Source organism: Hippopotamus amphibius, chromosome 10, assembly GCF_030028045.1.
Source record: "Hippopotamus amphibius kiboko isolate mHipAmp2 chromosome 10, mHipAmp2.hap2, whole genome shotgun sequence".
NCBI lineage: Eukaryota > Metazoa > Chordata > Mammalia > Artiodactyla > Hippopotamidae > Hippopotamus > Hippopotamus amphibius.
In genome coordinates, this window is record NC_080195.1 from 103607674 (window position 1) to 103623762 (window position 16089).

The window sequence follows — 16089 nt, forward strand, 5'->3', positions numbered from 1 at the left end:
CGGGGTAATGGTGGCCTTGTGGAATGAATTTGGCAGTGTTCCTGCATCTTCCATTTTTTGAAAGAGATTCAGAAGGATAGGTATCATCCTTCTTTATATGTTTGGTAGAAGTCCCCTGTGAAGTCCTCCTGTCCTGAAATTTGATTTGCTGGGAGTTTGTTGAATTACAGGTTAACTTTTACTTCCAATGACCAGCCTGTTCCAATTGTCTGCTTCTTCTTGACTCAGTCTTGCCATTCTGTATGTTTCTAGAAATTTGCCAGTTTCTTGGAGGATGTCCAATTTGTTGGCATATAACTGTTCGTAGTGTCTCTCATGATTTTTGGATCTCTGTGATAACACTTGTAATTTCTCGGTTTTCGTTTCTTATCAGAATTGAAGTAACTTTTTTGCTCTAATGACTATGAAATCCAAATTGGAAGGGAGTCTAAACTCCAGAAGAGAATTCCCTCTACTGGACACTGCCATTTTGAAACAAAAATGAGTTATGACCCAGGAGTTTACGGAACACCTTCAACAGGAATTTTCACGAAGCTGTCCATTTCATTTTCTAAGCACATTAATTATTAGATAAGTTTCTTTCAGTGAAAACAAATCTCAGTTTTTATGGCACTGGTCACTGGTCTAATCTGATCACTCCGCTACGTGTAATCCCTAACAGCAGGCATGAAGAAAATATATCTGCCTTACAACTTTTGTTATTCTTCGCTTTATTTCCTAGTCTGTCATCATTTGAATACAAAGGTATCAATTTTACTTTGCAAATTCTCCGGAATAGACAGTTTGCTTTTCAATACCGCTCCCAACACAAACGTTCAGGATGCCATCCCCCTGGACTCTTGAAAACACTTTGATCGGTATTGCATTCCTTCTAAGACCTTTCCATTCAAACCTCTGGCTATTGATCCAGAACAACAGGACCAATCTATTCTGTACATCGCTGAACAACCAACGCTGAGAAGAGTTGCCTCGTAAATAATTTGCACTCAATCAATATTTCTCCAATAAGAATAGGGATGGGTGAAGCCAAACATGTGTGTGTCATTCTCAACAGCAGGATAACTGTTTGTATTATCACCACTGTTTTATTTGCCTGAAGCTGAACGTCACCAATGCGCTTTCCCTAAGGGAGTCACAACATTTCAGACGTTAAAGGTATGTTAAATGGTACTTGATGAGGACCTTCCTCTGGGTATGTACAGTCTCTCACGCATGCCTAATAAATCATACTGTTCCCAAGCCTCATGAACTGCGATTCCCCCTTTACGCTTGCTACGGTCCTTTCTAGTCTCTCTTTGCAATTGGCATCAGCTTCTCTCTCACAACCTCAGAATACCTCCCTGAGTTATCCCTCTCAAACTTCAATCCTCCTCTCTTTCCCATTAAGCTCTTTTCTTCTCCGCATCCCAACAGTCAGTGTGAGATAGTCTTCATTTCTTTTACTGTTTTATTTCTCTTCCCGTGGTAGAATTTAGCAACATGAGAGCAGGACATGTGTCTATAATTGTCCTACTTTGTCTTCACGGTCCAGGATGACACCCCTTCGAGACTCTTCAAAACGATTTGTCAGTTAAGCGGCAGAAGTCGATTTCCCCAACCTCAATAGATGCAAACAAATACATTTGCAGTTCCATTAAAACCAATTGATATGATTTTTCATCTAACTTACCTATTCCTTAGTTCTTTATTCTCTTGTGGGCAACACTCACGTCTGCTTCTAATTTCTTGTTAATCCTGGACAGTCTCTCTCTCATTCCATTGTTGCAGTAAGCACGCAGGCACAACTCTCCTACCTGAATCTGTGTCATGACTACGTGAATGCAATGTCATTCTTGGGCTTCCTAGGTGGCCCAGTGGTTAAGCATCTGCCTGCCAGTGCCGGGGGCATGGGTCCCATCCCTGCCCCAGGAAAATGCCAAATGCCGCAGAGCGACTAAGCCCAGGCGCCACAACCACTGATCCTGCACCCTAGAGTCCGAGAGCCACAACTATTGAGCCCGTGTGCTGCAAATACTGAGGCTCATGCACCTAGAGCGCACGCACCGCAGCAAGAGAAGCCACCACATGAGGAGCCCACACACCACAGTGCAGAGTAGTCCCTGCTCGCTGCAACGGACAAAGCCCGTGGGCAGCAATGAAGACACAACACACGCAATAAATAAATAAATAAATAAATAAATAAATAAATAAATAAATAAAAAGTCGTTCTTCCTTTTCTTTGCCCTCAAGCTCCATCCTACACACAGTGCAACTTGCAAAGCTCAGTTCTGAAATACTGTGAAATTCGTGCTTGGCTATGTGAAGGCCTGAGATATCGGTCAAGAACAACTATTTCTGATGCAAGCGTCAGAAGAAATGATTTTAGTCTATCGAGAAAGAACTCAAGAGTCAGGCAACATGGCACGCCAATCTTCACAACGGGCCAAAAATAATGATTCGCAAGGCCGTACACAGAAATTTGTCAGAAGCAATGAACCATTTTTATTGAGAACAAGTGATTTCTTTCCCCAGCTAGTCGATGTGAGGGTCATCAATACAGTTATAACAGAGACTCAGAGATGGAGGGAGTAAAAGGTAAATTTGGAAGAGAGTCAGATGATACCACCACGGAGCTTCAGGCCTCAAAGAGGCCAATCTCAAAATACGTCGTTGGAGGTCAAAGCCTCTGTGAGGCATGCACTTTCTTGGATACAGAAATCATGGGGTATAGATCCTTAAAGCAGCATTATCTTTAGAGGTGTTGTTTCCGAAGCAAGCAAGGCTTGGATGGTGATGTTCTAGTAGCAAGAAGAATACCACCTCCTGTAGCAAACTGGCCAGGAGCTGCAGTAGCCAGAGCCGTAGCCACAGCCATATCTGCTTCCGTAGCCACAGCCGTAACGGGAGCCGTATCCCCAGCCATAGCCACAGCCATAGCCAGTCCGATAGCCACAGCCGTAATAGGGGCTAAATCCACAGCCGTAGCCACAGGCGTTGCCGTAGTACTTGTGACACATGTTGTCAAGGGAAGTGGATTCAGGTGGTTGTGAGAGGATGTGTCTCAAGTGTGTGTGTCTTCTTCTTCCCTTGGACCTTTATATACTGTCAGTAATTGGCCGAGCATACCATTCATTCCCTGACACAGCCAACAAACATGCAAGCCACCATTATGTGCCACTCACTGTTGACAGTCAGTAATGGTTTCCTTAAAATAGCTGATGATTTTGGAGACTTGGGTGTTACTTAGAGAGCATCATTTTAATTTGTTCTCCCAAAGAAGCGTCTCAGGAGAATCCCGTGCGCCCACATTGATATTCATTTTCAGTGCCACCTATCATATAATTTGTATCTTCTGTGGAAAGTTTAAGGAGGTATGTAGAAAAATTTTACCCTTCTTCTCGCTCCTCTTTCCTAAATCCTCTGCCTCTGGCCATAGGAAGAGAAATGTTCCTTTCTCCTTTCTTCAATCGTTGCAACTTTTGCCACGCTTCTCCCATCCAGATACCTGCACGCCCGATATCTAATCTCATCTTGTGTAGAAACCAAAGATGCTGCTAATTCCACATGACATGAAACAGCCCCCAACAACAACAACAAAAATCTCTTCCAGAATGTCAATAGTGCTATGAATACGAATCTTGGTTTAGAGCAATGCATTGATGAATTAACTTCTAATATATTTCTACATGTCCAAATCCAAACATACCCTGTCCACCTACTCTAACAAACCATTTGAACTTTTCATCCTCAAACATGTAGTTAAAAAGTGTTGTAGTTTATTTCTTTGTTTGTGGATTTTTCCTTTTTTTTTTTTTTTACTTCTCTTCCTTGTATCAGTTTTCCGTATGTCATCATGTGCAGAATTAGACTCCAACTTTAAGCTTTTTACTTATTCTTCAAATATGGTTGACTCACAATAGTGTGTCAGTTTCAGGTATAGAGCATAGTGATTCAGTGTTTTGGAAGACTACACTCTATTAAAACTTACTACAAGATCATGGGTATAATTCCCTAGGTATTCAGTAAATCCTTGTTGCTTATCTACTTTACGTAGAGTCCTTTGCATCTGTTAATCCCACGGCCCTAATTTGGCCCTGCCCCTTCTTGATTCCCTTTAGGTACCACAAGTTTCTGTTCTGCATCCGTGATCCTTCTTCTGTGTTTGCATATACATTCACTTCTTTATTTTTTAGATTCCTCACATAAGTGCTCTCATACAGTATTTCTTTTTCTGTCTGACTTATTTCTTGGTTTGACTTAGTTCCCTAAGGCTGACATTCTAGGTCCAACCAATTGGCTGCAAAGGGCAGTATTTCATTCTTTTCTCTCGCTGAGTAAGACTCCATTATATGCATTGGATACATTTCATCATCTTTGGATGGGCGCTTGATGTGCTTCCACGTGTTGGATGTTGTCAATAGTGCTGCTGTGAACATCGGAGTGTGTGTATTTTTTCAAAGCAGTGTTTTAATTTTTTCCGGATATACTCTCAGGAGTGGATCATATGGTAGTTCTATTGTTCGAGTCTAAGGAATCTCCATAGTGGATACACCAATTGACAATGCCACCCTCAGTGTACAATTGTTCCCTTTTCTCCACATCCTCGCCAGCATTTGTGTCTTGTAGATTTTTGCTGAGAGCCATTCTGACACGTGTGAGGTGATATCTGCTTGTTGCCTTGATTTGCATTTCTCTCATAATTCATGCCATTGAGCATCTTTTCTCATGCCTGTTAGCCATCTGTATGTCTTCTTTGGGGAAAAAAAAAAAAAGTCTGTTCAGGTCTTCTGCCCATTTTTGGCTTGGTAGTTTGCTTTTTTTTCCCTCAGGTTGTATGAGCTATGTAAATAATGTGGACATTCACACCTTGACGATCACATCATTTGTAAATATTTTCTCCCACTTCATACGTTGTGTCCCATTTGATTCTTTTTCTCTCTCTTTTCTTTTCCCCTGAGGAGACAGATCCAAAACTTAGTGATAATAATAAGGTGACAATTTGTGTCAAAAAGTGTGCTTCCTAGGTTTTCTTCTAACCATTTTATATGTTCAGGTCTTACATTTAGGTCTTTAACCCATTTTGAGTTTAGTTCTGTATATGGTGTGAGGGAACGTTCTAATCTCATGGTTCTACATGTGGCTGTTCAGTTTTCCCAGTACCACTTTTTGAAGAGACTGTTTCTCTCCCTTGCCATAGATTAATAAATTGTGGATGTGGGGGATTATTTCTGGGCTCTATATTCTTTTCGACTAATCGATGTGTCTGTGTTTGTTCCAATAACACACTCTTTTGATTACAGGACTTTTGTGATATAATCTGAGGGCTGGGAGGGTTGATTCTCCAGCTTGTCCTTTTTTCTGAAGTGTGCTTTGGCAATTGCAAGTCTTTAGGTGTTCTGGTTTCAGCATTATTTTTCTATTACTCTTAGAATTATTTAATGATTGTGTTTTCCAGTTCTGTGAATTAGCATTTTGGGGCTAGTTCTGTGGAAAATGTCATAAGTATTGTGATCGGTATTGCATTACATCTGTAGATTTCTTTTGGTAGTGTGGTCATTTTAGCAATATTTATCTTTCCTATCCAAGGATATGGGATACATTTCCATTTCTTTGTTCCTTTTTTTTTTTTTTTTTTTTTTTTTTGCTGCTGTATTTCGGTCTTCTTTGCTATACGTGGGCTTTTCAATCGTTGTGGTGAGATGGGGCTGCTACACTTTGGTGCAGGGCTTGGGCTTCTCACTGCGGAGGCTTCTCTTTTTGTGGTGCACAGGCTCTAGGTATGGGGGTTTCTGAAGTTGCAGCATGCTGGCTCGGTAGTTGTGGCTTCTGGGCCCTAGAGCACACGGGCCCCAGTAGTTTCGGCACATGGGCTCAAGGGTTGTGGCATGTGAGATCTAGGGCTTATGGGCTTCGATAACTGTGACTCACCCGTTATGCAGTGCAGGCTCAGTAGTTATGCTGCACAGGCTTAGTTGTTCTGTGGCATTTGGAATCTTCCCGGACCAGTGCTCAAACCTGTGTCCCCTGCATTGGCAGACTCCCAACCACAGCGCCACCAGGGAAGTCTCTCTCTGTATCCTTTTCCATTTCCTTTGATACCATACTTTTCAGAGTACAGGTCTTTTGCCCCCTTTTGTAAATGTATTCCTAGGTATATTTTGATGCAGTTTTCAATGGGATTTGTTTTGGTTTCTCTTCCTACGCCTTTATTATTAGTGCATAGAAACCCAAGAGATTTCTAGATATAAAGCTTATATCATGCAACCTTTTGAATTCATGTATTAGTTATAATACTTACAGGTCGAATAGTTTTTACCACGGAAGTTGGTTTCCTAAAATTTTCTTGATGATTTTTGCCACTATATCCATCAAACATATTAGCTATAATTTTTTTTTCTACCCTGTCTTTGTCTAGTTTCGGTATCGGGGTAATGGTGGCCTTGTGGAATGAATTTGGCAGTGTTCCTGCATCTTCCATTTTTTGAAAGAGATTCAGAAGGATAGGTATCATCCTTCTTTATATGTTTGGTAGAAGTCCCCTGTGAAGTCCTCCTGTCCTGAAATTTGATTTGCTGGGAGTTTGTTGAATTACAGGTTAACTTTTACTTCCAATGACCAGCCTGTTCCAATTGTCTGCTTCTTCTTGACTCAGTCTTGCCATTCTGTATGTTTCTAGAAATTTGCCAGTTTCTTGGAGGATGTCCAATTTGTTGGCATATAACTGTTCGTAGTGTCTCTCATGATTTTTGGATCTCTGTGATAACACTTGTAATTTCTCGCTTTTCGTTTCTTATCAGAATTGAAGTAACTTTTTTGCTCTAATGACTATGAAATCCAAATTGGAAGGGAGTCTAAACTCCAGAAGAGAATTCCCTCTACTGGACACTCCCATTTTGAAACAAAAATGAGTTATGACCCAGGAGTTTACGGAACACCTTCAACAGGAATTTTCACGAAGCTGTCCATTTCATTTTCTAAGCACATTAATTATTAGATAAGTTTCTTTCAGTGAAAACAAATCTCAGTTTTTATGGCACTGGTCACTGGTCTAATCTGATCACTCCGCTACGTGTAATCCCTAACAGCAGGCATGAAGAAAATATATCTGCCTTACAACTTTTGTTATTCTTCGCTTTATTTCCTAGTCTGTCATCATTTGAATACAAAGGTATCAATTTTACTTTGCAAATTCTCCGGAATAGACAGTTTGCTTTTCAATACCGCTCCCAACACAAACGTTCAGGATGCCATCCCCCTGGACTCTTGAAAACACTTTGATCGGTATTGCATTCCTTCTAAGACCTTTCCATTCAAACCTCTGGCTATTGATCCAGAACAACAGGACCAATCTATTCTGTACATCGCTGAACAACCAACGCTGAGAAGAGTTGCCTCGTAAATAATTTGCACTCAATCAATATTTCTCCAATAAGAATAGGGATGGGTGAAGCCAACATGTGTGTGTCATTCTCAACAGCAGGATAACTGTTTGTATTATCACCACTGTTTTATTTGCCTGAAGCTGAACGTCACCAATGCGCTTTCCCTAAGGGAGTCACAACATTTCAGACGTTAAAGGTATGTTAAATGGTACTTGATGAGGACCTTCCTCTGGGTATGTACAGTCTCTCACGCATGCCTAATAAATCATACTGTTCCCAAGCCTCATGAACTGCGATTCCCCCTTTACGCTTGCTACGGTCCTTTCTCGTCTCTCTTTGCAATTGGCATCAGCTTCTCTCTCACAACCTCAGAATACCTCCCTGAGTTATCCCTCTCAAACTTCAATCCTCCTCTCTTTCCCATTAAGCTCTTTTCTTCTCCGCATCCCAACAGTCAGTGTGAGATAGTCTTCATTTCTTTTACTGTTTTATTTCTCTTCCCGTGGTAGAATTTAGCAACATGAGAGCAGGACATGTGTCTATAATTGTCCTACTTTGTCTTCACGGTCCAGGATGACACCCTTTCGAGACTCTTCAAAACGATTTGTCAGTTAAGCGGCAGAAGTCGATTTCCCCAACCTCAATAGATGCAAACAAATACATTTGCAGTTCCATTAAAACCAATTGATATGATTTTTCATCTAACTTACCTATTCCTTAGTTCTTTATTCTCTTGTGGGCAACACTCACGTCTGCTTCTAATTTCTTGTTAATCCTGGACAGTCTCTCTCTCATTCCATTGTTGCAGTAAGCACGCAGGCACAACTCTCCTACCTGAATCTGTGTCATGACTACGTGAATGCAATGTCATTCTTGGGCTTCCTAGGTGGCCCAGTGGTTAAGCATCTGCCTGCCAGTGCCGGGGGCATGGGTCCCATCCCTGCCCCAGGAAAATGCCAAATGCCGCAGAGCGACTAAGCCCAGGCGCCACAACCACTGATCCTGCACCCTAGAGTCCGAGAGCCACAACTATTGAGCCCGTGTGCTGCAAATACTGAGGCTCATGCACCTAGAGCGCACGCACCGCAGCAAGAGAAGCCACCACATGAGGAGCCCACACACCACAGTGCAGAGTAGTCCCTGCTCGCTGCAACGGACAAAGCCCGTGGGCAGCAATGAAGACACAACACACGCAATAAATAAATAAATAAGTAAATAAATAAATAAATAAATAAAAAGTCGTTCTTCCTTTTCTTTGCCCTCAAGCTCCATCCTACACACAGTGCAACTTGCAAAGCTCAGTTCTGAAATACTGTGAAATTCGTGCTTGGCTATGTGAAGGCCTGAGATATCGGTCAAGAACAACTATTTCTGATGCAAGCGTCAGAAGAAATGATTTTAGTCTATCGAGAAAGAACTCAAGAGTCAGGCAACATGGCACGCCAATCTTCACAACGGGCCAAAAATAATGATTCGCAAGGCCGTACACAGAAATTTGTCGGAAGCAATGAACCATTTTTATTGAGAACAAGTGATTTCTTTCCCCAGCTAGTCGATGTGAGGGTCATCAATACAGTTATAACAGAGACTCAGAGATGGAGGGAGTAAAAGGTAAATTTGGAAGAGAGTCAGATGATACCACCACGGAGCTTCAGGCCTCAAAGAGGCCAATCTCAAAATACGTCGTTGGAGGTCAAAGCCTCTGTGAGGCATGCACTTTCTTGGATACAGAAATCATGGGGTATAGATCCTTAAAGCAGCATTATCTTTAGAGGTGTTGTTTCCGAAGCAAGCAAGGCTTGGATGGTGATGTTCTAGTAGCAAGAAGAATACCACCTCCTGTAGCAAACTGGCCAGGAGCTGCAGTAGCCAGAGCCGTAGCCACAGCCATATCTGCTTCCGTAGCCACAGCCGTAACGGGAGCCGTATCCCCAGCCATAGCCACAGCCATAGCCAGTCCGATAGCCACAGCCGTAATAGGGGCTAAATCCACAGCCGTAGCCACAGGCGTTGCCGTAGTACTTGTGACACATGTTGTCAAGGGAAGTGGATTCAGGTGGTTGTGAGAGGATGTGTCTCAAGTGTGTGTGTCTTCTTCTTCCCTTGGACCTTTATATACTGTCAGTAATTGGCCGAGCATACCATTCATTCCCTGACACAGCCAACAAACATGCAAGCCACCATTATGTGCCACTCACTGTTGACAGTCAGTAATGGTTTCCTTAAAATAGCTGATGATTTTGGAGACTTGGGTGTTACTTAGAGAGCATCATTTTAATTTGTTCTCCCAAAGAAGCGTCTCAGGAGAATCCCGTGCGCCCACATTGATATTCATTTTCAGTGCCACCTATCATATAATTTGTATCTTCTGTGGAAAGTTTAAGGAGGTATGTAGAAAAATTTTACCCTTCTTCTCGCTCCTCTTTCCTAAATCCTCTGCCTCTGGCCATAGGAAGAGAAATGTTCCTTTCTCCTTTCTTCAATCGTTGCAACTTTTGCCACGCTTCTCCCATCCAGATACCTGCACGCCCGATATCTAATCTCATCTTGTGTAGAAACCAAAGATGCTGCTAATTCCACATGACATGAAACAGCCCCCAACAACAACAACAAAAATCTCTTCCAGAATGTCAATAGTGCTATGAATACGAATCTTGGTTTAGAGCAATGCATTGATGAATTAACTTCTAATATATTTCTACATGTCCAAATCCAAACATACCCTGTCCACCTACTCTAACAAACCATTTGAACTTTTCATCCTCAAACATGTACTTAAAAAGTGTTGTAGTTTATTTCTTTGTTTGTGGATTTTTCCTTTTTTTTTTTTTACTTCTCTTCCTTGTATCAGTTTTCCGTATGTCATCATGTGCAGAATTAGACTCCAACTTTAAGCTTTTTACTTATTCTTCAAATATGGTTGACTCACAATAGTGTGTCAGTTTCAGGTATAGAGCATAGTGATTCAGTGTTTTGGAAGACTACACTCTATTAAAACTTACTACAAGATCATGGGTATAATTCCCTAGGTATTCAGTAAATCCTTGTTGCTTATCTACTTTACGTAGAGTCCTTTGCATCTGTTAATCCCACGGCCCTAATTTGGCCCTGCCCCTTCTTGATTCCCTTTAGGTACCACAAGTTTCTGTTCTGCATCCGTGATCCTTCTTCTGTGTTTGCATATACATTCACTTCTTTATTTTTTAGATTCCTCACATAAGTGCTCTCATACAGTATTTCTTTTTCTGTCTGACTTATTTCTTGGTTTGACTTAGTTCCCTAAGGCTGACATTCTAGGTCCAACCAATTGGCTGCAAAGGGCAGTATTTCATTCTTTTCTCTCGCTGAGTAAGACTCCATTATATGCATTGGATACATTTCATCATCTTTGGATGGGCGCTTGATGTGCTTCCACGTGTTGGATGTTGGCAATAGTGCTGCTGTGAACATCGGAGTGTGTGTATTTTTTCAAAGCAGTGTTTTAATTTTTTCCGGATATACTCTCAGGAGTGGATCATATGGTAGTTCTATTGTTCGAGTCTAAGGAATCTCCATAGTGGATACACCAATTGACAATGCCACCCTCAGTGTACAATTGTTCCCTTTTCTCCACATCCTCGCCAGCATTTGTGTCTTGTAGATTTTTGCTGAGAGCCATTCTGACACGTGTGAGGTGATATCTGCTTGTTGCCTTGATTTGCATTTCTCTCATAATTCATGCCATTGAGCATCTTTTCTCATGCCTGTTAGCCATCTGTATGTCTTCTTTGGGGAAAAAAAAAAAAAGTCTGTTCAGGTCTTCTGCCCATTTTTGGCTTGGTAGTTTGCTTTTTTTTCCCTCAGGTTGTATGAGCTATGTAAATAATGTGGACATTCACACCTTGACGATCACATCATTTGTAAATATTTTCTCCCACTTCATACGTTGTGTCCCATTTGATTCTTTTTCTCTCTCTTTTCTTTTCCCCTGAGGAGACAGATCCAAAACTTAGTGATAATAATAAGGTGACAATTTGTGTCAAAAAGTGTGCTTCCTAGGTTTTCTTCTAACCATTTTATATGTTCAGGTCTTACATTTAGGTCTTTAACCCATTTTGAGTTTAGTTCTGTATATGGTGTGAGGGAACGTTCTAATCTCATGGTTCTACATGTGGCTGTTCAGTTTTCCCAGTACCACTTTTTGAAGAGACTGTTTCTCTCCCTTGCCATAGATTAATAAATTGTGGATGTGGGGGATTATTTCTGGGCTCTATATTCTTTTCGACTAATCGATGTGTCTGTGTTTGTTCCAATAACACACTCTTTTGATTACAGGACTTTTGTGATATAATCTGAGGGCTGGGAGGGTTGATTCTCCAGCTTGTCCTTTTTTCTGAAGTGTGCTTTGGCAATTGCAGGTCTTTAGGTGTTCTGGTTTCAGCATTATTTTTCTATTACTCTTAGAATTATTTAATGATTGTGTTTTCCAGTTCTGTGAATTAGCATTTTGGGGCTAGTTCTGTGGAAAATGTCATAAGTATTGTGATCGGTATTGCATTACATCTGTAGATTTCTTTTGGTAGTGTGGTCATTTTAGCAATATTTATCTTTCTTATCCAAGGATATGGGATACATTTCCATTTCTTTGTTCCTTTTTTTTTTTTTTTTTTTTTTTTTTTGCTGCTGTATTTCGGTCTTCTTTGCTATACGTGGGCTTTTCAATCGTTGTGGTGAGATGGGGCTGCTACACTTTGGTGCAGGGCTTGGGCTTCTCACTGCGGAGGCTTCTCTTTTTGTGGTGCACAGGCTCTAGGTATGGGGGTTTCTGAAGTTGCAGCATGCTGGCTCGGTAGTTGTGGCTTCTGGGCCCTAGAGCACACGGGCCCCAGTAGTTTCGGCACATGGGCTCAAGGGTTGTGGCATGTGAGATCTAGGGCTTATGGGCTTCGATAACTGTGACTCACCCGTTATGCAGTGCAGGCTCAGTAGTTATGCTGCACAGGCTTAGTTGTTCTGTGGCATTTGGAATCTTCCCGGACCAGTGCTCAAACCTGTGTCCCCTGCATTGGCAGACTCCCAACCACAGCGCCACCAGGGAAGTCTCTCTCTGTATCCTTTTCCATTTCCTTTGATACCATACTTTTCAGAGTACAGGTCTTTTGCCCCCTTTTGTAAATGTATTCCTAGGTATATTTTGATGCAGTTTTCAATGGGATTTGTTTTGGTTTCTCTTCCTACGACTTTATTATTAGTGCATAGAAACCCAAGAGATTTCTAGATATAAAGCTTATATCATGCAACCTTTTGAATTCATGTATTAGTTATAATACTTACAGGTCGAATAGTTTTTACCACGGAAGTTGGTTTCCTAAAATTTTCTTGATGATTTTTGCCACTATATCCATCAAACATATTAGCTATAATTTTTTTTTCTACCCTGTCTTTGTCTAGTTTCGGTATCGGGGTAATGGTGGCCTTGTGGAATGAATTTGGCAGTGTTCCTGCATCTTCCATTTTTTGAAAGAGATTCAGAAGGATAGGTATCATCCTTCTTTATATGTTTGGTAGAAGTCCCCTGTGAAGTCCTCCTGTCCTGAAATTTGATTTGCTGGGAGTTTGTTGAATTACAGGTTAACTTTTACTTCCAATGACCAGCCTGTTCCAATTGTCTGTTTCTTCTGGACTCAGTCTTGCCATTCTGTATGTTTCTAGAAATTTGCCAGTTTCTTGGAGGATGTCCAATTTGTTGGCATATAACTGTTCGTAGTGTCTCTCATGATTTTTGGATCTCTGTGATAACACTTGTAATTTCTCGGTTTTCGTTTCTTATCAGAATTGAAGTAACTTTTTTGCACTAATGACTATGAAATCCAAATTGGAAGGGAGTCTAAACTCCAGAAGAGAATTCCCTCTACTGGACACTCCCATTTTGAAACAAAAATGAGTTATGACCCAGGAGTTTACGGAACACCTTCAACAGGAATTTTCACGAAGCTGTCCATTTCATTTTCTAAGCACATTAATCATTAGATAAGTTTCTTTCAGTGAAAACAAATCTCAGTTTTTATGGCACTGGTCACTGGTCTAATCTGATCACTCCGCTACGTGTAATCCCTAACAGCAGGCATGAAGAAAATATATCTGCCTTACAACTTTTGTTATTCTTCGCTTTATTTCCTAGTCTGTCATCATTTGAATACAAAGGTATCAATTTTACTTTGCAAATTCTCCGGAATAGACAGTTTGCTTTTCAATACCGCTCCCAACACAAACGTTCAGGATGCCATCCCCCTGGACTCTTGAAAACACTTTGATCGGTATTGCATTCCTTCTAAGACCTTTCCATTCAAACCTCTGGCTATTGATCCAGAACAACAGGACCAATCTATTCTGTACATCGCTGAACAACCAACGCTGAGAAGAGTTGCCTCGTAAATAATTTGCACTCAATCAATATTTCTCCAATAAGAATAGGGATGGGTGAAGCCAAACATGTGTGTGTCATTCTCAACAGCAGGATAACTGTTTGTATTATCACCACTGTTTTATTTGCCTGAAGCTGAACGTCACCAATGCGCTTTCCCTAAGGGAGTCACAACATTTCAGACGTTAAAGGTATGTTAAATGGTACTTGATGAGGACCTTCCTCTGGGTATGTACATTCTCTCACGCATGCCTAATAAATCATACTGTTCCCAAGCTTCATGAACTGCGATTCCCCCTTTACGCTTGCTACGGTCCTTTCTAGTCTCTCTTTGCAATTGGCATCAGCTTCTCTCTCACAACCTCAGAATACCTCCCTGAGTTATCCCTCTCAAACTTCAATCCTCCTCTCTTTCCCATTAAGCTCTTTTCTTCTCCGCATCCCAACAGTCAGTGTGAGATAGTCTTCATTTCTTTTACTGTTTTATTTCTCTTCCCGTGGTAGAATTTAGCAACATGAGAGCAGGACATGTGTCTATAATTGTCCTACTTTGTCTTCACGGTCCAGGATAACACCCTTTCGAGACTCTTCAAAACGATTTGTCAGTTAAGCGGCAGAAGTCGATTTCCCCAACCTCAATAGATGCAAACAAATACATTGGCAGTTCCGTTAAAACCAATTGATATGATTTTTCATCTAACTTACCTATTCCTTAGTTCTTTATTCTCTTGTGGGCAACACTCACGTCTGCTTCTAATTTCTTGTTAATCCTGGACAGTCTCTCTCTCATTCCATTGTTGCAGTAAGCACGCAGGCACAACTCTCCTACCTGAATCTGTGTCATGACTACGTGAATGCAATGTCATTCTTGGGCTTCCTAGGTGGCCCAGTGGTTAAGCATCTGCCTGCCAGTGCCGGGGGCATGGGTCCCATCCCTGCCCCAGGAAAATGCCAAATGCCGCAGAGCGACTAAGCCCAGGCGCCACAACCACTGATCCTGCACCCTAGAGTCCGAGAGCCACAACTATTGAGCCCGTGTGCTGCAAATACTGAGGCTCATGCACCTAGAGCGCACGCACCGCAGCAAGAGAAGCCACCACATGAGGAGCCCACACACCACAGTGCAGAGTAGTCCCTGCTCGCTGCAACGGACAAAGCCCGTGGGCAGCAATGAAGACACAACACACGCAATAAATAAATAAATAAGTAAATAAATAAATAAATAAATAAATAAATAAAAAGTCGTTCTTCCTTTTCTTTGCCCTCAAGCTCCATCCTACACACAGTGCAACTTGCAAAGCTCAGTTCTGAAATACTGTGAAATTCGTGCTTGGCTATGTGAAGGCCTGAGATATCGGTCAAGAACAACTATTTCTGATGCAAGCGTCAGAAGAAATGATTTTAGTCTATCGAGAAAGAACTCAAGAGTCAGGCAACATGGCACGCCAATCTTCACAACGGGCCAAAAATAATGATTCGCAAGGCCGTACACAGAAATTTGTCAGAAGCAATGAACCATTTTTATTGAGAACAAGTGATTTCTTTCCCCAGCTAGTCGATGTGAGGGTCATCAATACAGTTATAACAGAGACTCAGAGATGGAGGGAGTAAAAGGTAAATTTGGAAGAGAGTCAGATGATACCACCACGGAGCTTCAGGCCTCAAAGAGGCCAATCTCAAAATACGTCGTTGGAGGTCAAAGCCTCTGTGAGGCATGCACTTTCTTGGATACAGAAATCATGGGGTATAGATCCTTAAAGCAGCATTATCTTTAGAGGTGTTGTTTCCGAAGCAAGCAAGGCTTGGATGGTGATGTTCTAGTAACAAGAAGAATACCACCTCCTGTAGCAAACTGGCCAGGAGCTGCAGTAGCCAGAGCCGTAGCCACAGCCATATCTGCTTCCGTAGCCACAGCCGTAACGGGAGCCGTATCCCCAGCCATAGCCACAGCCATAGCCAGTCCGATAGCCACAGCCGTAATAGGGGCTAAATCCACAGCCGTAGCCACAGGCGTTGCCGTAGTACTTGTGACACATGTTGTCAAGGGAAGTGGATTCAGGTGGTTGTGAGAGGATGTGTCTCAAGTGTGTGTGTCTTCTTCTTCCCTTGGACCTTTATATACGGTCAGTAATTGGCCGAGCATACCATTCATTCCCTGACACAGCCAACAAACATGCAAGCCACCATTATGTGCCACTCACTGTTGACAGTCAGTAATGGTTTCCTTAAAATAGCTGATGATTTTGGAGACTTGGGTGTTACTTAGAGAGCATCATTTTAATTTGTTCTCCCAAAGAAGCGTCTCAGGAGAATCCCGTGCGCCCA